This window comes from Pelodiscus sinensis, chromosome 2 (genome assembly GCF_052426305.1).
Source record: "Pelodiscus sinensis isolate ZL-2025 chromosome 2, ASM5242630v1, whole genome shotgun sequence".
NCBI classification, from domain to species: Eukaryota; Metazoa; Chordata; order Testudines; family Trionychidae; genus Pelodiscus; species Pelodiscus sinensis.
Genome location: NC_143053.1, coordinates 112,542,947 through 112,566,569, shown reverse-complemented (window position 1 = coordinate 112,566,569; position 23,623 = coordinate 112,542,947). Strand labels below are relative to the sequence as shown.

Sequence of the window (23,623 nt, the reverse complement as noted above, 5' to 3'; positions counted from 1 at the left end):
TAAACCATCCAGACTCTGCTTTAAAAATCACCAAAGAAACAATGGGCCAATAAATGTCCAGTGTACCAAACAACATTGCCTTGTATGCTGAGTTGCATCGTGTGTCCCTAATTTTTTAAAGTCATAACTTGAGGTTGGAAAACTGGACCTGCTTCTTACCACTAGGAAGTAGGCCCATTTTCTCTGAATCAATTGCCCCTTACTAGACTGTTCATTATTACACTTGCGTCTACACAGACACAACTATAAACCTACCCTACCCCATTTGCAAAGTGGTATGCAATGTAATTACCACCCACTAAGTCTCCAAATGCATAGTGGGCTAGTGGAAGGTAGGTCATAACAAACAGGAGGCAATAAAGAACCTAATGAACAGCAGGTATAGCTGATGTTGGTTAATAGAAAAGCAAAATGGGTAGTATAGTTAAAAGCTAAAGGGGAGAAAATCTCTAGTTATCTTACTGAAAATACACTAATCAGCAGGAGTCCCCTTTTCTAATTTAACAATGGAAGAATTAGTCATGAGTGACAAACTAGAGCCTCAAGAAGATGAAATACCTCCTGTGGATGCTGCCTGTTGATGCTAGCTTGAAAAGTTTCTCCTTTCACACCTCAAGCAGCAACTCCTGTGGCGTCTACTGTTGGGCAAAGAAACATTGACCATTCACTTTCTGTAGTCTGTATCTTGCAAGCTTAATTTATCAAGAAACCAAATTGGTTCTGGGCAATAAGGGTATGTCTTCACTGCACCCTTAGTTCAAAATAAGCTACGCAATATGAGCTATGCAAATTGTGTAGCTTATTTTGAGTTAATTTCGAAATAGCTTATTTTGAAATTTGGCACTGTCTACGCAGCACGTATTTAGAAATAAATCGCTATTCCGAAATGTCCCTTACGCCTTCTGGAAAGAGGTTTACGGAGATGTCAGAATAGCGAGCCCATTATATTTCAAAATAAAAGGCAAACTCAAAACATATGGAATAGCTATTTTAGGGTACTTCCAGTATACATAAATAGCACTGCACTGTAAACCTGGCCTAAATGAGCAGTAAAAGTTCTCTAGGCACCACAGAGCATATATATGAATTCATATGGTTGTGTCAGGAACATTATTTTAAAAGTTGTACCTTTAAAAGTGTGTGTGTGTGTGTGTGTGTGTGTGTGTAAGTAAAAGTAAACAGAAGACTAAGATGGGAGTGGGCAATAAAAATTGTTGGCCCACCATGGTTAGTCCTGGGCCGGCTTCCATCACTATTTACCTGCACCTCTGCAGGTATCAGGTGATCACAACTCTTGTTGGCTGGGAACAGTGATCTATGGCCAATGAGACTTGCAATCACCCAATACCTGCAGAGGCGCAGGCAAATACAGAGGTAGGGGTCTGCCAAGGATTAACCCTGTGGATTGGATCTGGCCTGTGGGCCAGAATTTGCCCACTCCCGGACTGGGAGCATGTTGGATAGCTTGTAATTCGTGGCAGTTCTTCTCAACCTATATATGTACGTGGGCCGCATCCAATACTACTTGTATGGCCCTGAGGATGTCCCATGGGCTACAGCTGTCTACTGATTGTGCCGCGAGCAGCCCATGGGCCCCAGGTTAAGAGCCATTGCTTTAAGGAAATAACCATAAACTCCCTTTTCCCATGAAAACATAACCAGAAATTACAGCCGTGGTCTAATACACTGAGCGCACACATTTGCCTATGGTAACAGTATGTCACATTTGCTGTATGCAGAGATGAAAGTGGGCTAGTATGGCATACTGGTAAGAACCGGTCTCCAGTACCAGCCCATACACAGCCAACAGTAAAGTGCTGCCAATGGCAGTGCATTAAGGACCCTTTCCTTAAAACACTGAGGTGGCAGTGCTGCCAGACTTTACCAGCAGGGCCACTGATGGGGTAGTGGGCAGCGAAAGGGGAAGCTACCCCTGGTCCTGGCAATTTAAAGCAGCCCAGGGCTCCCAGCTGGCATGGTAGTGGCCAGGATCCTACTAGGATCCCCATAGATTGCTACTAGGGCCCCCATAAAAGACTGCCTGGGGGAATCTTGCACCCCCGTCGCCTAAAGCCATCCCCCCATTGCCAAAAACAATGGACCCAGTGCAGCATGCACTGATAAATCCCAGTGATTTCACCCCAGTTGTATGCCATGTCAAAATCTAGTTCAAAAGATTTTCCTTGGATTACAAGTCAGTAGCACGTTAATAGAGCCCTGTGCAGATACAAATGTCCACCTATGGATTTTGATATCTGTGGATAGACATTGGTATCTGCTGATCTGCAGGGCTCTGCTCCTTAAGAGTTACTGTGGCTGAAGGAGGGAAGTGAGGTGCTACCACTCCCAGGAGCTAGCACCCTGTGTTAGCCCCACCATCCAATTGTGCGACTGTATTGCCTCCAGCCACACCCTCAGCCATGTCTCCTGCTGGGGTCATACAGCCTCACTGGTAATGGGGATGGGGTGGTTCAGCCTCAGGGACAGGAGAAGCTGCTGGCACAGGGTTTTAGCTTCTGGGAGCAGTAGCATCCCACCTCTCTCCTTTGCTGTAGTGTTTCCTGAGAGGAGAGCCCTGTGGATCAGCAGATACCAATGTGTATCCATGAATAGCTGCATCCACAGTTAGATATTTGTATCCACACAGGGCTTTACACGCTAAGGCTTGTTTTTGCAGCTAAAAAAAAAGTATTTTTTTACCTCAGGGTAATTTATGCATATGAACTAATCTGAGGTAAAAGCACAGTGAAAACTAGACACTTTGTTTCACTGCAAAGTAAACTAAGCCATGTCAATTCCAAGTGGGATAGTGTGCTGACATTGGTAATTTTGCCTTATGGTACAACTTCAGTGCTCTACCTTCACTGTGCATTTGTCAGGTTAGTGCATGTGCATTAGTTACCCTGAGGTATGAATCATTCCTTAAAAAAAAAAAAAAAAAAAAAACTTGAAGGCAAGGCCAAGACTCATAGGTTCACCAGCATTTAATCATGAGGCATGAAAATGAATAATTAGCTTCTGAATAAAACTCTTCCTCAGCTGCCAGAGGGATCCACTTGATGGGCCAAATTCAGAAGTGATGTGTGAGGACATGGGAGTTAGATCTCTGTGGCCTCCCTTACACTTATGCAGACCCTGTGGCCTGAATGTTCCATTGGCCTAGGATCACCTGAACACTTTGCTTTCTGGTCTCATCCCCAGCATCATCTTCTCTGCCTTCTTCTGAATCCTATGCCTAAGGAGAGAGTGGATGATTTAAAGCCATCTATACCTGGAGAATTGCTCAGATGCCTATTTCAACTAATTGAGTCAATAGTTGTGAAAGGTATCAGGACTCAGTAGAGGAGGAAATGTGGTCTAGTTGGGGTATTTCATGCTATAGAGCATTGATTTGTGTCATGGTCTTTTCCAAGGCCAGTAGGGTAGGAATATAGTACATACCAGTTTATTATCATGAGTTTTTTTTCTTCACTGCATAGTTGTCATTTGGTCAGTTCAGGGTTGTCTTCCAAATGTGTCAGTTTTCTAAAAACGTATATGGCACTGAAGCTTTCCTGTGTGCACATTTTATGTTTCTCTCAGACCTTGTGGTCTGAGATTCACCAGTGTACGTTGGCTCTCTCAATTGTTCTGAAAGGTTTTCCATTGTCTTAGGGGCAGAGGCTTATGGGACTGTTCTCCTCTCGGTGAAACTACAGCATTAGTGGAACTTAATTTGCTTGTATCAATGTGTCAGTCATCCATTTGGTGTTGTCCCACAAGAAGAAAAGAAAATATTACCTAGTAGATTGTGGTTTGAGGTATATGAAATGCTTCATGAATATCATTGGCATGATAATCGGTGCAGTCTCATGTTCCATTGCATGTAACTAAAAATCGTGTAACGATTTCCCCCTTATTTAAAAAAATATAGTATCTTATGATAATGGTCCAGTTCATTACAATGATGGCTCAAGATTACTGTAGCATACAGTAACACGTAGATCAGAAATAAAGCACTGTTTACTATCCATTCATTTGATTTAAGCCAAATAAATAGCCCCCACTGCTCCATAGTAATGAGGTATGTGTATAACAGTCAAAGCCTAGTTTTGACATACTTTCACAGTTCAGGGTCAATCCACTTCTGTGACAAGGAGAGCAACTCTTTTCTTTTCCTCCTCTACCATCTCATGATTACTCTCACATCTATTGCTTCAATCAATTAGTTGAAATCTCACTGCTAATAAAAACATCCAATAGTTTCTAGCATTAAGGGCATCACAGAAATACCATTTGAAACATGGAAAGTTTATTCATGTTTCATTCATGACATTTCTGAGCCACCAATCCCGGAAAGATTCATCCTTTAAATAAACATTTCATCAGAATACCGATTAGAATCCTATAAACTATGTCAGTTCGGAACAAAAGAAAGGCAAATTGCTTGTGACCTCTTTGTAACCAAGGCATGCTGTAAAATTCAGTCAGTCTTTGGCAGTAGAGAAACAATGCTATGTATGTAAACATTTTGGAAATGAGTTTCTTTAAATCTGTACAATAATGAAAAACACTTGTTTGTTTAAACCTTTAAGTCTGTTGGAGCCCAGTTGTGTGAGACCCTCACTTTAGACTTCCATGGCTCAGAATAAAAATTGTCATCTTAAAGAGCGAGAGTTGAGTCCATGAAAATGTGTTGACTTCACAGCACAAAGCAAATTGAATTTACTTAGGTTATTCACTCTACAATAAAACATTACATGTTAAACAACTGAATAACACAGCTGAATGACTTTATAGTACTTGAAGTTTTCCAACATATGAAAGCAACTTTTCACATGTTTATGTTGTAGCAAATGCACTGCAAAATACAACACCTCTATAAGCCTGAATGTGGAACATCCAGTCAAAAAAAATCTTGAAACTGTTGCTGTGGATGCAGTTCAGATGAACTAATTGTTGCTTTTAGGGTCATACAGAATATGGGCTCTGGTCTGAAAACCAGGATTGCTCCATTGACATCAAAATAGTTTAGTATTCAAAATAGTTTAGCTCCCTTATGGTACATCTATACTTACCAGAAGATCATCGTGCTGCCGGTTGATCTTCTGATATTTAGTTTAGTGGGTCTGGTACTCCTCCTTTTTGTGAAGAGTAAGGGAAGGTGATGGGAGCATTTGCTCCCGTCGGCCTCCTGGAGTGTGGATGCTGCCAAGGTTTGGCTTAAGGCAAGCCGACCCCAGTTACATATTTTATGTAGCTGGAGTTGCGTACTTTAAGCTGACCTTCCTGGTCTAGCGTAGGCCAGGCCTTAGTGAGATGTAATAGTTACACCAATGGCATGTCTACACTAGGACATTAGTTTGAAATAACTCTTGAAATAACAATTTTGAAATAGCGTGTTCTCGCTATGGGGAAGCCTCAAAATTAATCCAGGGCAGTCTCCCTTAATGTGAGACTTAACTTAGAGTTCCAGGAAGCACTGGGGGAGTAATTAGTTTGAATGACTCTGAGGAGTAGTTACTTTGAAATAGCGGCATTGGAGCGTCCACACTACTGCTATTTCAAAATAATCCCTTGTGGAAAGCAGGAGTTGTTGTTTTGAAATAACCAGCCAGTTATTTTGAAATAATGGACTAGGTAGTGTGGACACTCTGCTTGTTGTTTCAAAATCAGGGGAGTTATTCAGAAATAACTCCCTAGTGTAGACCAGGGTCTAGTGTGCATTGGTGTCAGTATAACTAAGAGCAGAATTTACTACTTCAGGTCTGGATTTAAAAAGTGATTGTGTGGCCTGGAAGCTTTGTCTTTCTCGCCTGGAGAAATTGGTCCCATATACAAGATACTATCTCACCCACATTGTCTCTTTAGTATTCTAGGACTGACATGGCTACAGCTACACTGCATCCTGGTGTATTTATCACTAGAGAAAAGTTGAAGCAAGGGATGTGCAGTGAGTAAGGATTTTGACAAATCCTCTAGTGATAGCAGGACTTGCTATACTAACCAAAAACACAAGGGAGGGGCTGACGGATTTCTTCCTTTTTTGTAGTAGCAGTTTCAGTTCACAAAGCGGTGACCCTTGTGCCACCTATAATGATATTGATTTTGGCCTTCGCACCTCTAAGCTGCTTGAAAGTACACCGCTGGATCCAGCAAACAACTGCCTACCAGGAAGCCCATGGTAACTAATTTGGAAAGAGCTGACAGCAAGAAGAGGGAAATATGATTCTAAATGTGACCCACAAGCTGAATTTCTCTCAATTGCTGTTGTGTCCCTTTCTTCCCTGTGAAGCCACTGGCTTATGCAACATATTACAGACTGCTGCATTATGGTAACAGGTGTCAACCGAAGACATTTCTAAAGAAAAAATTGTCCTGTGTGTGTGTGTGCGTATTCTGTGTGGTGAAATGCAATTCAAAGTATATATACCCCCATAGGTAACTGGGTAAAGGGAAGATTAGATCACTACCCTGGGCGGTGGTCAGTGGCACAGATCCTTTTGCATCATTCTTTTCCTCCACTTCCCATATTCCAGGCTTTTTGAAACCCATGGCACAGCCGTATGAAATAATGAAACCCTCTAGGGAAGCCACAGTCAGGTGAGTCCAGACACCACACAGCTTAGCCAGATCCTTTTACTGTACACCCCAGAAAACAAGGACTGATACAACAGACTGAAATACTTTTAGATCAAAACAGACCTGTTTGTATAGTGGGTCATCTTTTGAAATCTCTTTTATGGGACCCTAGGATTTCAAGCATGCTGCAGTGTAAACAATGCTGGGTTGCCACAGTTTGAAATCCATGCTGCAGGACCTTTGTGTAGGCCACAAATGCAAAGCCATACAGCCAAAAGAGTAACTCTAGAAGCCATGCAGAAGAACCATTGAAATTACACTCCGCGTTCATCCAGTTGCTAATAACAAGAGTAAGAGTTGTAGTACTGTCAGCATGACATTTTGAGCCAGATTTCCTCTGTGTAAATAATTTGGATAAACCCCCAAAAGTACCTTTTATTTTTTCTTACACTCTTGTCTGTTGCCACTGTTCTCCTTGGCTTCCCGAAAACAGGATGCTTGTTCCCTCCCCCCATTCAACTTTCTTCCATTGTATAAGGGACATGCCTCCCTCTTTCACAGTTTTGCTCTTTTTTCCAATTTTCTGCCACTCTCATACTTCGATTGTCCCTCTCTCACTAAGAACAAGCACAGTCTAGACCCATTGGCCCAGCCTCTTTGCACTGCTCCTCTGTGCACAGGAGCTCAAACCCTAGCAAGATTAGATCCCTTAAAGATTTTCCCTGTTTAGGGGCATCCTTGGATAGTACAAAAGCCTGGCAGTTGCCAGTAGAGAGGACATGGCTGGGAGAAAGATGCAAGGTCAGGGCTCCAATTATGAGTCATCTCTGCACTAGAGCCTCATTAAGCCACATCGGGGATGAGTCATTCCTGTGCTAGACTTCCTCCAGCCAGCTCACAAGTCAGTAGCTGACCCGCTGACTCTAGCAGGTATATAAACCTCACAGAGAAACAGTAGGACAGTCTGCCCAACTTCTCAATGTGACTTCATGGCTCAGAACTCTTTCCTGTCTGATAGTCCTGCCAGACTCCACAGGCATTAGCTTACTCCAGCCTTGTTCCCAGTTCCTCTCCAGCTTTGCCTTTACTTTGTTCCAATCCCTCCCTTGACTCCTGGCCTGGCTGTTATTGCATCAATCATAAGCCTGATCCTCCGCAGCCCAGTTTCTCTTACTCTGGCACCCCAACACTCCTGGCTACTGTAGTGGCTGCTTGGTATTGTTAGCAGCTGATGCAAGCAAGCAAGCTGGCATGATGCAAAGTGGCCCCAGGATCCAGGCAATGCAAAGGGCATATTTGGATTTCCCTTCCTCAACTTCAGTGATCCTTCTTTATCTGCAGGTGAGTATCCCTGCCTACCCTCCACCGTATCCCTGTCCCAGGTTATCACGTTTCCAAAAATGCAGTGCCGCTGCTAAATATTCCATTATCAGTGAAATTATTGGTAAGGACAATATGACATTTCTGTTAGGGATGTCAATGTATAGTCAACTATACGATTAATAAATCTAGGCTTATCCATTAATCTTGTCGACTACATGCAATTCCCTCCACTCCCCCCACTGCCTCTGTATCAGCTTAAAAGCCGGTTCCTCCCAGCACTGGCTCTGCAGTGCCACCAGCCCTCCTCCTGCCCCGAGGCAACAGTTGAGGGGGAAGGGTAGGGTGGCTGCCACGAAGCAGCCTTGGTCACCAGCGAACCTTGGCCTGCTATGGGCTGAGGCTGCTTCAAGGCAGTAGCCCCTTTCCGCAGGAGGTCAGAGTGCCCCACGGACAGAGGCTGCAGCCACCCTGCATTGCTGCCTCTGTATCAGGCACACTCAATCAAAGAGCCACATGTGGCTACTGGCTAGTGTGTTGGACACCACGTCCTTAGAGGACTGGAGGTTGTAGGCTTATGATGGGAGCACATCCTGCGCAATCTAGTCACCGAATTTGATATCAGTCTTACAGAAAGCCACCCTGCTAATAAGCACTAATAAAACTCTTCTCACCTCATTGGTGACTACCAGAAGAGGTCTCACTCAATAAGTTAACGCGCTTTATGCTACCAACCTGCTCCCTTGGGCAGTAGGGCTGCCAGATAAACTCCATGCAAATTCCTTTCTGCCCCTTGCCTGTCCTTCCCAAATGAGCTGCTGTCAGTTACTACTTTCTTGCTTGTTTCCATCTTTCTCACCAACAGAGGGAAAGCAGGTGGGGATGGACTGGGGGAAGAGAGAGGTTTTCCTGACAGGGAAAATGAAGCATAGTCAGCATAGCCCCACATCCCAAAAACTAGAAACCTATTCTTTTGTCACAGACCCCCGGCAGTTCTTATTTCATTCCAGGAATTTGACCAGTCCTTAACTGTTAGCCATTTTTCCAAGTGTTACAATCAGCAAAAAGCTGATCCCTCTATTGGAGTGTTGTAGGACCTCAGGAAGTCTTTGCTGGCTTGGATCCAGAGTCAGATGCAGATTAGTGACTAGCTGCTCAGAGGACCAAAGAGGGAAAATTGTCATCAAAATAGCCCCTTAATCGGAACCCGGTGGAGCAGACTATCAAAGCAAACAGCTCCATGCTGCTGCTTCTATTTGCCTTCCTCTGAACGGCCTGGTCCAAACACTAACCATTTGTTTTGCTGTCAAAACAGAGCCTATGTAAGATTATATTTAGAAAGCCATCCCTTAAATAGCATACAATCGTCCTTGTGCAGATGTGCTTTCAGCATAGCCATATCCAGCAATGAGTCTCCAATATTTCCCCTTCCCTACACTTATCACATTAAATGAGCAGACAGCGCTTGGACCACCAGTGTTCATTAAATATCCTTGAAAGCTGGCACATGGCACATTAACCATTACTGTAATACAACTGCCAATAACACAGTATAAATTGTTTTCAGCATTTAGTGGTAAACCTTGGCTGGTGGGTGATCCTATTTCTTGTCTTTTTTGTTCCAGTGGGTTTATATTGGAAAATGATAAATTGGATGCATTTCAGGCCAGATGAAACATTAGACAAAATACTTTAGTCAAAGACACTTTAAGAGTGTGTGTGTTACCTTCCTGTGGCACGTACATAATTCAATTTCTTAAAATGCTCCATCTGGACAAATAAGGTCACTTTGAGTTCCCTTCTCATAAATTTAGCAAAGAATTAGTGTAACATAGTAGTGTTAACACATGTTTAAATAACAAGATAACATTAAACTACTGTTGATATTATTGATTGAAAACTGCAACTAGCTTCATCTGGAATTTAGAATACTTTTCTTTACTAATCCATTGTACTAGTCAAAGCTGCCATATTATTACTGACTATTATATTATTATGCAATGCTATATTATTGAGCGTATTTCAGATAAACAGCCAGGCTCAATTTCTCCAGTTCTGGAATAATTGAAGTTTGATATTTTAAAATCAATGAACCGAGAAGAACACAACTCAATGAAAGGTGCCAAGCACATGTTGAAATCCTGCAAAGCTCAGCCTTCCATTCCAGCTGCTTTGCCCCATTTCTATCTGAATATTTCCAGATGAATACTGACAAATAGAAATGAGTTTTTCCTTCCCAAAGCAAAAGGCAGGACACTTTAAACAAGGGTTCGAATATGCCCTGAGTTATGATATTTTGAAATTGAGCGGGAGATAGCTTTCATTATTCACCTAGGTTCTGACACTGTAATCCTAGGTTGCAAGTTTTAGTTAGACATATTGCTGGAGGTGCCATCCCCTGACGACATCTTCAATTAAATCATAGAACACTGGAAGGGACCTCGAGAGGTCATCAAGTCCAGGCCCCCACCCTCAGGGCAGGACCCGTACCATCTAGACCATCCCTGATAGATGTCTGTCCAACCTGCTCTTAAATATCTCCAGAGATGGAGATTCCACAGCGTTCATAGGCAATTTATTCTGGTGTTTTACCACCCTGACAGTTAGGAAGTTTTTCCTAATGTCCAGCCTAAACCTTCCTTGCTGAAGTTTAAGCCCATTGCTTTTTGTCCTATCCTCAAAGGCCAAGGACAACAGTTTTTCTCCCTCCTCCTTGTCATACCCTTTTAGATACCTGAAAACCACTATCGTGTCCCCTCTTGGTCTTCTCCTTTCCAAACTAAAAAATCCCAATTCCTTTCAGTCTTTCTTCATGGGTCATGTTATCTAGACCTTTAATCATTCTTGTTGCTCCTCTCTGCACCTTCTCCACTTTCTCCACATCTTCATTGAAATGTGGTGCCCAGAACTAGACACAATATCCAGCTGAACTCTTGCTGACAACACTCTTGTTAATGAAAACCAGAATCATGTTTGCTTTTTTTTGCAACAGCGTCACACTGTTGACTCATATTTAGCTTGAAGTCCACTATGACCCCTAGATTCCTTTCTGCAGTACTCCTTTCTAGACAGTCGCTTCCTATTCTGTATGTGTGAAACAGATTGGCTATGTCTAGACTGCAAGCCTCTTTCGAAAAAGAGGCTTTTTCGAAAGATACTTGTTCTTGTTTAACTTGTTTAACTTGTTCTTGTTTTATTTTGTCTTCTAAACCTATCCCATTCCACTAGTATTCACTATATTAGGCATTCCTTGAATTCAGGCAAAACAAAATTGCAAAACTACGACAGTTAATGAAAAATTCTGCATATTTTAGAACACCCAGAATTTCATTATATTTTGGATCCTGACATCTAATTTGGGAATCATCATACAATGGGGAAATCTATCATAGGCTCCCACGAGGATGTGTTCACGATGCAGTGCTAGTCAATATCTTTATCAAAGAGGGGGCAGAAAATATAAAATTATTGTGATCAAGTTTATAGATGACACAGAAGTTTATGAAGTGGTAAATGATAAGAGCAGCTCGATTTTGCAGAGCCATCTGGATTGCATTTTAACCGGAGCTTACGTAAGCAATGTGCATTTTAATTTAGCTAAATGTAAGGTCCTCCATGAACCAAGCATGTAGGTCAGACTTTTTAGGCTGGAGGGCTGAAAGTTTGGAAAACTGACTAAGAAAGGAGTTACAGGCATATTGGATAACAAGCTGTACATGCACTTCCCATGAAATGTGGTGGTTAAAATTGCAAATATGATCCTTGGATTATAACAAGGGAATATCAAATAGAAATGAGGAAAGGAGTTTTTTCCAATCTATGCACCATTAGTGAGACTATTCTGGAAACACAGTACCCAGTTCGGGTGTCCATACTTTATAAAAGATGTTGACAAAGGATTTAGAAAAGAGTGCCAAGAATAAATGGATTTCTGGACATCCTGCCTTACAACAGTGGCTGTCAAACTTTTTGGCCTGCGGCCCACCCTGCTCAACACAAACCTTTCTACAGATCACCAGCCAACCACCCATGATGATAAAATGGGTGCAGGACAGGGTGAGGCTGCAGAGTCTGGCCAGGAGGCTCGGTGCAGGGGTGGACTGGGGCTGGGGGATCTGGGTAGGAGGTAGGGTGTAGGAGTGGGCCTGGGGTGGGGATCCGGCCAGGATTCTGGCCAATGGGAGCAACTGGGAAAGCCTGTAGGGGGTGTAGTTTCCTGCACTGCCATTTCCCCAGGGGAAAAGAGGGAGTGGCAGCATGCAGAGTCACGAGCTGTATCCAGCCTGTGAGGCTTGGGGCTCCTCCTATTCTCCACAGTGGGAAGTCAACCTCATGTTCAATCTAACTGGCCATTAGATTGACTGTGTAAGTGAATGAAAGCATATGCTGCTTTTCATATTGTATTTTCAGTAAACACAGCATGTTGCTTTTTTCCCCTGAGAGAGATCCCATGTGCGTCTTATATGTATAATAGCACTTCTAAACATCTTTCTCTCTTTGGCATTTCTGTTGTATACATAAATGGTGTGAAAGGTTTTCCATCTCTTGGTGTGATTTCAGATCTGGACCCAGAGTAGCTGTCTGAATTGAGTAAACTCTGCTTTAATAGGTGCTTTAATAATTCTCAGGGATACATTCCTGATTATTAGTCAATGTAAGCTAAAAAGAGAGACTCTTGACAACAGGAATTTAAAACATTTGTCCAAAGTTGCTAGAGTGTTCTGGATGAAAGGATTTTCTATTTTTGGTGATATAAATTTCTTTTTAGCCCAACTATTACTATAACTAACTATATTTAGACTCCAGCCTTGTTCATTTCTGCCCAGCGTTTGATGGCCTGTTGTTACGGGTGTGGTTTTATCACAGTTTTAACCAACACAGTTATGCTGTCAAAACTTGTAAGAAGAACTAGTCAGAAATGTGACTACTTTTAGACATTTGGATTTTCACAAAAATGATCTTTTTTTTGTGAAAATCCGAATGTCTAAAAGTATGAATTTTGATGACACTTTGGAAAAGTAATCTGAAATGAAATGTTCTGATGTTAAAATAGGCTGCAGTTGGGATATTCCATTTTTTTGTTTTATTTTGCAATGACTTTTCAAAATGAAAGTAGTAATTGTCAAAACCCGAATGAAAAGTTTTGATTTTATTTAAAGTTTAGGACATTTTTGCTTTTGTTCTGTTTCAAAACCGAAACAAATTTTGAAATTGCAGAATTGCACACTAAAGAGAAAATGTAGTTATAGCTCTGCTGTACTTAAGTGCAGAGTAGACCAAATCTAAGAAGTCAGTCCTTATGGCACCCTCCTTTTGTGGCTGTGGAACAGGTCGCGTGTTTATTCTGTGCCATAGTACAAATTTAGAAATGGTTGTTAGTACAGCTGGTTAGCTACAAAACATGAATTGCTTTCCAAATAGGAGATTTTTTTTCATCCATGTTCATTTTGGTTAGCATCTGAACTTAGGATTGTAACTGGCATCACTCAGCCAATCACCCATTGGCTCATAGCACAATCCAAGCAAGTTTCATGAAACAAAGAGAAGATTATTGAAGAAATGTGTGGTTATTTTTTCCCCAAGTTGTTACATAAAAATTGCAATGCCACTTCACCACAGTGTGCTGAGAGAATCTGAACCAGATCTCGATGTTCTGCCAAGTGCCTGGGAATCAAGAACTACCCTATTTAGTAGCTAATAATGGTAATTTTTAAAACATGTATGGGGTGTGGCATGTTTTTAGGTTTGTGGCTTGTTGGCTCAAAGGCTTGTCTGCAACACAAGTACCATTTCTTGTGGAGTTGCAGCTGGATAGTTTGAAAATGCCTGTGAGCCAGTGTCCGTGCCAGAAGGAGGTGAAGAGGGAGAAATATGAAGAGAGGAAATTAGATATGGGGCCTAACGGTGAAGTTTCAATCTGGACCAAAATGTTTGTGACTATAAATGAAGACAAATTAGTCACTGTTACTTTGTAGAGTCTCCTCATCCTATCTGTCACCTCTTCAAGTTACAGACCCCTGCTTTATCATCTCTTAGTCCTATTTGCCAATAGATGCTATATTGCTTTCTCCTGTATAGCCCCTTATCCCTTCGAGGAGCTCCCCATAAAAATCTGCAAGGCCCTCTCCTGCCTTATCCTCCAAATCTCTCCTTAAAAATCATCTCTGTTATGAGTCCCACAAAACACTTGGCAATGGGTAGGCAGTTTGTGTACTGGAACTGTCGCTGCTTGCTTGCTCTTGTCTGGCAGTCTCTCTGTCATAGCTACCTGTTTTCTCATCTCAGACTTACGTTTAAGTTCTTTGGGACAGGGACCTTTTATAATGACTAGCATGATCCTTGACCAGGGCCTCAAGACACTACTGCAATACAAATAAATAACTAAATGATATTTACTTAGAGCTGGAATAATACAGGGTATAAAAAGAAAGGAGAAAAAAATTGAAGTAAATAGCGAAAGTGAAAGTAAAATATCGCTCTATTCTTGAGAGATTATTTGAATCATGCAAAGTTCTTCTAGATAATACAGCAATGGGTGCAGTATAAATGCCTGCAATAAATTTGATTAATGAATCAAAATGAACCTAAACCTAATAAAGTACAGAGAGAAACAGAAATGCATAAAGGAGAAAACTGGGGAAAAAAGGCATGGGAGGAGAGCATTTTATAGGAAAATGTGTAGTGACTGGAGAATGAAAAGCAGTTGAGAAAGTAGGGGGGAAAGCAAAACAAGCAACACTGAAGACTGAAAGAAATACTTGGAAAGGGGAAAAACCAGATGAAATGGTCATAAAGGAACACCTGGTATAATGGCTACAGGGAAAATAAGATTTTTAAAAAAGCCCCAGAGAACATAGACATGAAAGATTAAATCTGGAAATGTGAGGTATTGGGAGGAGAGAAACACAACAGGAAATCAAAAGAAATAATATCTTGGCTGGTGAATGAAAGGAGAGACGTAAACATAGAAAAAATCAGAATATTGTTAGAGCAAACCCCAGAATTAGGATATATTCAAAGTATTTTCACATGAACAGCAGCTTTGGCCAGATGCTTTTTTTTATTTACACTGGCATAATTCCATCAATGCCAACAGATCAAAGACCTGATTCAACTCCTGCTGGAGTCAATGGCAGTCTTTTCGGTGACTTCTGTTGGCTTTGGATCGCATTTAGCAGAGCAATATTGGCCCTAAAGATTCCAATAATTATAAACATAGTAGCCTTCAACTGTTGGCCTGATGACGTCCTGAGCCCAGGCAAAGGTGATACCATTGGGGCACACCGCTACAAACAATTACAGTTTACATAAAATTGTGTACTTTTGAGTGGCGTCCAAGGACTAATGTCCATTGGCTCTCAAGCCTTTATTCTTTACAAATTACCATTTGCCATGTTAATAGGGTTCTGTCTTGAATGACTGAAATTTTAGAGCAATAGGGAGCTGTCTCTTTTTTTGGTACATTTCAAAAAAAAAAATTTTTTTTGTGTTGCCTGATTGTAGTTTAATTGCAATCAAATGCTCACTCAGTGTCTTTTTTTATTAACTCTGGCACATCATAGAACTAAGAAGCTGATCATGACGCCCTCAACTGGAATTAATGGTTCATTAGACTTGGGGGCATTCTGCTCTGGGACTCTGTACGATGAAGTGCTGAGCACCTCCTGGATCCTTATTTATAGTCTTTTATTTGGTACTTAATACTGGAGTCAATGACATATTAAGCCCTCTCAACATCACTGTGAGGTAGGGAGGTGCTATCTTCATTCGTAAAGATGGAAAAACTGAGGCACAGAGAGATTAAGGCCCCATTTAAGCAAATTGCTTAAGCATGTAAAGTCAGTGGGGTATAAAACGCCCATGCCCTGATGTTGAAAAGAACAGCACTACTGTCTGATGGATTTTCCTTAGGAAAATTCACTGGTTAGCCAGAGAAGCATGTGGCCTTTAGTTATACCTTAATAAATGAAGCCACTCAAGCCCCCATTTGGCAGAGATGCCTTGCAGTAACAGCAAGGGAATAGGAGCGGAGAGCAAAGCAAATTATTCCTCTCCCAGATTACTCAGGTCAGATCTACACTCTGGGGCAAAATCGACCTAATTTACTCAACTCCAGCTATGTGAATACTGTACCTGGAGTTGAGGTACCTTAATTTGAGTTACTGTGAGGTCTCCATTGCAGAGGGTTGACAGAAGAAACTTTCCTATCGACTTCGCTTACAATTCTCATTCTGGTGGAGTACCGAAGTTGACAAGAAAGCAGTTAGTAGACAACCCCTCGGTGACTGATCACTGCAGGGCTGAACTCCCGGTAAGCATAGACAAGCCCTCAGTCACCTGTGCTCAAAGCAGAACAGAAGGGTGAAATTGATACAGTCAATAGCTGTTCTTAATGTCACAATTGAACTTGATGTTCATAGCAATGAAGTAGATATTTCCTCTGCCTCTATTGAAAAGGCACCCTGCCTGTTTCAGTAGGGAAAATGTTAAGTTTTATTGCTACATTCCTCAGAAAAGCTAAATCCCAAATCATTTCAGTGGATTCTATAGGAAAGTCTCTGTTTCCACCATCCACTCCCGAGTCTTTACTATAATGTTGGCACCTTTTGAAGACACTTCTGATGTGATTGTCATTAACAGAGCTCGAGGGGTGGCTTTTTAACTTCTCTGCTTTGATCTTCACTGTGTCTGACGAATCATTAAATGAAACCATGTAGCCTTTGGAATCTGTCAGAGTAGGAAGGTTTGCTCTGGAGAGTTTGGTAGAATTCGTATATTGAAAAAACAAATGTCTGCAAGGTGTAAAGTAAAATTACAGCACTCTACGAACAAACCACCTGCTCTATTGAGACACTGTTGAGTCTCTTATCGATACCAGGCTTAGGTCTGACAACTAACCATCTAAAATAAAGCAATTTTAATATTAAAAAAAAAAAAACCCTTGAGCTTTCAGAGTGATCAGATTTCCTCCGAGATCTGTCGTACATGAAGAGATCACAACAGCAATAAATCCTAGAGGTTATTTACTGTTCAAATACTTTATCATGGGGTCTCTATACCATTGCTGCTGTAAAGAGCACTTTGGTCTCTGGTTAGAAGAATTACACAGTAATCTACATGACAGTAAGCATCAATTAAGATTTAGGTTGGAGACTAAAAAGTACCAATGATTTAGTTTCAGAGATTAAGAAAGACAAAACCTTGCTGACTGCTGGATAAGATTCACATTCCTTTCCATTGTGATCATCCTACATCAAGGAAATGTTTGAAATGTTGGCAGCTTCTTATGATAGCCCTGCTAAAGTTATTATATGGCTTAAAATGATTTTTTTTAAATACAGAACTCTAGCACAAGTATGTTCTATAAATCTTCACTGGTAGCAGTGTCCCTTTTAAAAAAAATAATTTGATCGATGTTGTCTCCCAGTGGATGACCTTTAAAAGAGATTGTATCAAATAGAAAGCGAGCTGCAGATCCCCAGTCCCAGTGCAGCTCTCCTGTTCCTAGGCTTTCTTCACAACCCACTCTCAAAAAGAATTCCTTTCTTCAACTCTGTAATTTGCAGCAATAACATTAATTTAAAATGTCTACCTCTTTAAAAACAGGGCCTTCTCTCACATTAGCTTAAAGGAGTATGAAATATCACAATAGATTGTAACCTGAGCTAGGTACCCACAAAGGTGGAAGTAAAAAAAACTCTCTTGTAGCATTGCATGAATTACCCAACCCTTGAGTCTAAAGTCACAGGGGAAAGTGGGTGCACACCTTCTGCAGTAGGTGTGTGGGGAGTGGGCAGGGAATGACGAAAAAAAGGGGGCGAGGGAGATGAGAGATCTGAGGTTGAGAACACTGATGAGTCTGAGCAGACAAATAGAGACCTGTTTCTGCTCACAAATGAACAATTGTTTGCTGATGAAAAATATTATGCAAGCATATATCAACCTAAGCCCTGTTTATGAATGTTCACCGTACAAGCCCTGCTTTAAGTATCTTTAGTTATGCTTTGCCTCTTGAGCAGCTTTGTTTGGCCACATAGGCTGTATGTCTGGTCCCTGGCTGAGTGAGCTTAACTACTTTACAGTTTGAATTCTTAAGATTACAGATTTGAGATCTGCTTTTTGCTAATATTTGTTGGTTTCTAGTAACATTTCTGTCGCTACCTTTTGTTTGGTAGAATGTTAGCAAAATGCTAATACTGTAGTGGATAATCTGGTCCAAGCAAAGCCTGTCAAGGTTAGTCCCTTTCAAAATGTAACCTAATCATAGAGATACTCATTTTCCCAACTCTAAAACTGTGTAGAGTGTATTTAAGGATCAGATTTATCATTAGTAATTAATACCCTGTATAGATTATTATGGGTCAGATTATTTACTGGGGTAAATAGATGAAAATCCCTGGCAATTGTTAGAGCTGTGCCTCTTTATATTGGAAGCGAATGGACCCATAGGGTATGTCTAGACTACATGCCTCTGCCGACAGAGGCATGTAAAATAGGCTACCTGACGTAGTCAATGAAGGGGGGATTTAAATATCCCCAGCTTCATTAAAATAAAAATGGCCGCCACGCTGAGCCGGCTCAGCTGATCGTCGGCACAGTGCAGCAGTCAAGATGCAGACCGGTCGACAAGGGAAACCTTTGTCGACCGATCCATTAAGCCTCATTTCACGAGGCTTAAGGGATTGGTCGACAAAGGCTTCCCTTGTCTACCGATCCACGTCTTGGCTCGTGCGCTATGCCGACGACCAGCTGAGCCGGCACAGCGTGGTGGATGTTTTTATTTTAATGAAGCCGGGGACATTTAAATCCCTGCTTCATTGACTACGTCGGGTAGCCTATTTTACATGCTTCTGTTGGCAGAGGCATGTAGTCTAGATGTACCCATATATTTTGATGCATCTTAGGTGCTACTGCAGCAGCTGGACATATTATATAATAACTCCTATAAGTTAGTGTTTCCTTGTGTACTAGGCTACTAAATATGATCCTTGACTAAATTAGTTACGTGTCTTTGAGGGAAGATAGTGTCACTCTCTTATTGCCTTGTATAACCATATTGATAGCTTGACACCAGCATATTGTCCTATTTATTTATCTCCTGTGCAGACAGAAGATAGGTTGTTTGATTGACAGTCTAGTCATTTCAAGATACAGGTTGAACCTCTCTAGTCCAGTACCCTTGGGACCTGAACAGTTCCGAATGAGAGAATTTACTGGACCACGGAGATCAATATTGTCTATCAGCATTACCAACACTTCTACTGCTTACTGGGCTCTTAGAAGACATTTAGGAGTTAATTAGAGCTAAAGAACAGCACAGAGCACTGAGAGCCAGGACTGTTTGTGGTAAACAAACTTTATGTGATCATGGGAAACTTGGTCATACCCATGATATATAGACATCCGGCTAATTAAAATCATGCCAGACCACAGATGTTGCCGGACAAGAGAGTGCTAGATTAGAGAGGTTCAACACAGAATCATAGAACTGGAAGGGACCTCAAGGGATCATTGAGTCTAGTCCCCTGCCCTCACAGCAGGACCAAGCACTGTCTATCATCCCTGACTGGTATCTGTCTAATCTGCTCTTAAATATCTTCAGTGATGGAGATTCCATGACCTCCCTAGGCAATTTATTCCAGTGTTTAACCACCTTGACAGTTAGAATGTTTTTCCTAATGTCCAACCTAAACCTCCCTTGCTGCAGGTTAAGCCCATTGCTTCTTGTCCTATCCTCAGAGGCCAAGGACAACAATTTTTCTCCCTCTTCCTTGTGACACCTTTTTAGTTACTTGAAAACTGCTATCATGTCCCCTCTCAGTCTTCTCTTTTCTAAACTAAACCAGCCCACTTATTTCAATCTTCCCTGATAGGTCATGTTTTCTAGACCTTTAATCATTTTTGTTGCTCTTTTCTGGACCTTCTCCAATTTCTCCACATCTTTCTTGAAACGTGGCACCATACTCCAGTTGAGGCCTAATCAGCACAGAGTAAAGGGTAAAAATTACGTCCCATGTCTTGCTCACAACACTCCTGCTAATGCATCCCAGAATCCTGTTCAAGGCTGGCCCAGAACATTTTGGCACCTGAGGCGGGGAGCTCAAATGATGTCCCCATGCCACATTTTCTCCTGCATGCTTATGTTTCTTGTGCCCTCCATCCTCCAGCACAGCACTTCAGCATCCCTGTGCATCTAGAGCAGAGAGAATACATATGCACCAGCAGCAGACACAATTTTCTACACTCTGGGTCCTGGTGGGGCCCCGCCCCTCTCTCTCCCACACACTCACAATTTGGCACCGGAGGCAGCCACCTCAGTTCGCCTCATGGTACGGCCAGCCCTGATCATGTTTGCTTTTTTAGGAACAGTTTGACTCATGTTTAACTTGTGGTCCCACTATGACCCCTAAATCCCTTTCTGCAGTATTCCTTCCCAGACAATCACTTCTCATTCTGTATGTGTGAAATGGAGTGTTCCTTCCTAACTGGAGTACTTTGCATTTGTCCTTATTAAACTTCATCCTGTTTACCTCAGACCATTTCTCTAGTTTGTCCAGATCACTTTGAATTATGACCTTATCCTCCAAAGCAGTGGCAACCCCTCCCAGCTTAGTATCATCTGCAAACTTAATTGTACTCTCTATGCCATCATCTAAATCATCAATGAAGATATTGAACAGAACCAGTTGCAAAACAGACCCCTGTGGCACCCCACTTGGTATGCCCTTCCAGCATATAGTATACCTGTAACAAAAACTGATTATAAGATGCAGGGTTCAGGAATGGAAGTTTCAAATAAGCAGGCTAAGGTTATCTGGCCCAGAAAATAGTAAGATATTTGGACTTCTAATGTCTGCTGAAATAAGTTAGGGGCCAAAGTTACCTACTGAGGATGTGGACTCTGGTCTGCTAAAACAAGCACCATCATTATCTGATTTTAAGAAATGCTTTCTCCTGAGAAGCAACATTCCAGATATTTAGCCTTATTGTGATACTGTGATGCTTTGTCTTCTGCAGGTATGTCTTTCTTACTGTTTCCATGATGCTGTGGTATTTTGAGTACTTGCTTATAACTGCCCTGTAAATCAAGTTATTTTAAAGGAAGCCTTATTGCTGTGAACAGGGCTAGAATTGTTACTGCTCCCATGTGGTCTGCTGTCTTCGCTAGGGAGCCAGCCTTTTACTGTTTACATGCATTGAGTCAAGCTGTAGTATGACTGTGTGACTATTCACAACCCTCTTCCCCGCCTCTCTCTGCGCCCTGGACCTTCATGGAAACAGGTTGTGTATCATAAAGCTGTCAAGCTGAGCAATGGTTTTAGATAAATAAATACATTAAATGTTGCTTCATTACACTTTGCTTTGCTAGAGATTTTTCAGGACATACATAGCTTTGCATTCAACAGCTTTATTTGGCTTAGTGGCAGAACTAGATAATCGTTAAGACTTTGAGCCACATTCTCACTGAAGACATTAGCGAGCCTTCAGTAAACAAGCACATTCTTGCATTTCTTTGTCTGCCTGTATTTCTCTTTGTATGTCCTGAACACAGGTGGGAGGACTAATCACAGTGAACAATGTATCTGAGGAATGTAGCCCCTTCTTCTATTCATAAATAATCTACTACATGACTTAACTAGCAAATTCATTAAAAATGAGTTATTCCGCAAATATTTTATTGAAATATTTTAATTGATGGATTAACTATAAGTTAAAATACCCCCTGGTCATCAGTGTTCCCTCTAATTTTTCCCTCCACATATGAAATAATTTTTGTTATGTGATCCAAGGTATGTGCGGATGTGCACCACCAGTAGAAACACATGTTGCTGTTTGAGGGCACTATATGCGTGCTGCTAATCAGCTGGACTGCATCTGAATCTCTCTGGGGTGACTGTCCAAATGCTCAGCTTACAGAAAGAGCATTGCTTTTTGGAGATTGCGTGTGATCCCTGAATGATAACTTTCAAAGAGATCTCAGTGAGGCCATTTTCTGGCACTTGTTATCAGGCAATATTTGCTCTAGTATTTGTGATTCTTTATCTGCAAACAAAACTGTATTCATGTGAACATAGGTGGAAAGTGATAAAAAGAGATTGCAAATAGTACAAAAATGTTCACAGATGCTTGTAACAAATCAAATACCGTCAGTACTTGTAAGTTCAGGGTAGACTACAACATAATTAGCTCAACACCAGGGACCAACTAGAGACCGTATGATTGACCAGTCATTACACACACCCATGTCATTTAGAATCACTTCCAATAAAACAAAATTAATATTTCCCTGATTAAAATTCAAACCAAATAAATACAATATCAGATGGTTAAAGTCTGAAAGTAAAAGCAAACTGACTTTTGAAACCAGTAATACGAGGAAATGTACCCTAAGAATCAGCTCCCCTGGTCTTGAAGTCCTGCTTTTAAGCATCTTTGGGACGACTTGTACTCTTTTGTTTGATCTTTGGTGAAAGAGTACCAGCTCTAGGCTACCAATTTTTGCTGCTGTGCGGGTGATCGTTTTAGATAAGTATAGTATATTCAACCATAATAATAAAATGAGCAATTTTTTACCTGATAAATAAAATAACAATTAAATAATGTATGTACATGTTGATCATCTGCTCAGGTATGTGTGTATCAATAAAAATAAGGACAACTCCCCTCCACACCCCAGAAAACTACTTACAATTGAACATTTACCATCAATATGTAGCAGATATGGACAAACCTAAAGGAAACTGTTAGCACTAAGCTGCAATGGCAGATGCCAAGAAGGGAGAAAGTATTGCAGTAAAAAATCTTGATGCTACAAGATGCTGAGGAATCTGTCATCGAACAAACACAGCATTTAAGCAAACCACTGAGATAACTCATTAAAGCTGAACACAGGCTTAAATGCCGTGCTGGACCGAGGCCAGATAAATTGCTCAACACCTTGCAGGAGCAAGCCCAGAGTAAACAGAGGAGAGAACCTGTCTGAGGCATTTGCAACAATGGCAGGTGATGTAAAGAGAGGAACACTCACCTCGTGCAGTAATATGCTTTTTAATTTATCGTCTTCCCTTTAATTTCTCTTTTTCTGTTTTGCTTCTCTTATTCCTAGTCTTAAATCCTCATTAAGGTTAATGTAGCATGATGAAAGAGTCTTATACATTGATTAATTATAACTTTTTCTTTGGAGACCGAGGTGTCTGTTGGAAGGGTAAATTTTAAACCCGTCTTAAGAGAAACCACAAATGTTTTTTCCTTCCGCTTTTAGACACTGAAATGGTGATAGTTTAGTTTCCTCCCAGAATGATTAACTGTTTTTGGCAGGGGCTCTCTTATCTTCAGGTTAAAAATTTCTTGAGTATGAATATAAGAAATGAAAATTCCATCTGTATCTCTATCTGTTTTTGAATCAAAGGAGTTACACTGTCTAATAATTTTACTATTTTACTTGTATTTATTTGGAACACCAGTTTGCTAAGAAAAGATCCGCCCCTCTTATTTCTGGGCTTAGAGAACAACCCTATCCCTATAGAAAGTTCTATATCTCTAGCTTAGAGGCCGATTTCAGGCCCAAACCTCCTCTGGGAAGGGGGGGGGGACATCTAGAGCAATGTGTCCCTGCTGAGCTCTGAAAGTATGAAGTCCTGCTTGGATTCTGAGGGGGGCACCCTTGTTCAAGGGCAACCATCTAAAAATTAAGGGCAAAATTTTCAAAAGAACCAAAGGATACATCTACACAGCGAGTGGC

At 41.3% G+C, this 23,623-nt stretch overlaps 1 protein-coding gene across 1 annotated transcript in view; it reads right to left on the bottom strand.

The window, feature by feature from the left end:
* The window catches only part of NEDD9 (neural precursor cell expressed, developmentally down-regulated 9), a 150,670-nt gene extending 127,560 nt beyond the window's left edge, over window positions 1–23,110 (bottom strand). The window contains exon 1 of the mRNA XM_075921258.2: window positions 22,910–23,110. The gene's annotated coding sequence lies outside the window, so the exon portion shown is untranslated. The remainder of the gene's footprint in view (window positions 1–22,909) is intronic.
* Window positions 23,111–23,623: the final 513 nt, after the last annotated feature.